Raw genomic sequence first — 1,061 nt, 5'->3', positions numbered from 1 at the left:
ATACAATGATCTGTTATATATGTGAATCCAGCTTTTTTGAAGATTTCTCAAAAACTCGGGAGGTGAAAAGGAAAACAGAGTGACACAAATTACTTTACATAGCAGAACATGAGAACATGTGGATAATGGATGCACGCAACGAGGGCCCTAGTTGTTTAGTCTCATCATAAGCCATGTTCTCGTCAAAAGAAAAACCATCTCCAGTTTAGTAACACAATCCAACGAGCCCCACTTTGGACTCATTTCCCATAGTCCATGTGTTTCTGCCAACCTCGATGCGCTTGGAGGGCTTCGGTGTTGGAGGCTGAGTTTTTGAAAACCTTTTCTCTCATATAAATCCATAATGCGGGAAAACCGAGTTTTGAAATGGGGCGGTGATATGCGTCGGGCATGGTGATGGATAACATCTATCGGCCTCTTTGCCCTCGATTGATGCGAGCCACGCAGAGTCAACCCTCTTGCCTCGAATGACTACTTCATCTCTCACGTGTGACGTATGTGATGTTACAATTTTGTGAAACCCCCCGATATCATGGGGACAATGATTTTGGGAGAACCCACAAAAAACTTTAGGTTTCTATTTTAATAGGGTTATTCGTATTCCTTTTATGGTCAATTCGTGTGTTATGCCGATTGTTTTTCTAGGTGGCACACCCTATAATTTGTGATTAGCTCTGCCACTTTCAATACCATTTGAAAGAATTATGAAGACCCTCATTTGTTGAATTCCGTGGAAAGTTGAGCAAATTAACAGATGCAAGGATCCAACATGTTGAATAAGAAAATGACTAGACAATTGCAAAAATAGATTGAATGAGTCGTAAATTCAATGTTGAATAAACAACAATTAAGACCTATCGGTGAAAAACAACATCATTCATCTCCTTCTTGACAAGAAGGCATTAGTCAAGTCGGTTTCTCAAAAATGAGTTGTTTTCGATTTGAAAATGCATATCATGGTCATGGTGTTGGCATTGGTTGGCTAATAATTTTTTAGCCACTTACAAAGGCATGTTTGAAGAAGCCCCGTCTTCGAACCAGTAGGGGGAGGGGGGTGAACT

This window comes from Triticum dicoccoides, chromosome 2A (genome assembly GCF_002162155.2).
Source record: "Triticum dicoccoides isolate Atlit2015 ecotype Zavitan chromosome 2A, WEW_v2.0, whole genome shotgun sequence".
In the NCBI taxonomy this organism is placed as follows: Eukaryota; Viridiplantae; Streptophyta; class Magnoliopsida; order Poales; family Poaceae; genus Triticum; species Triticum dicoccoides.
Note: the sequence above shows the minus strand (reverse complement) of the source record.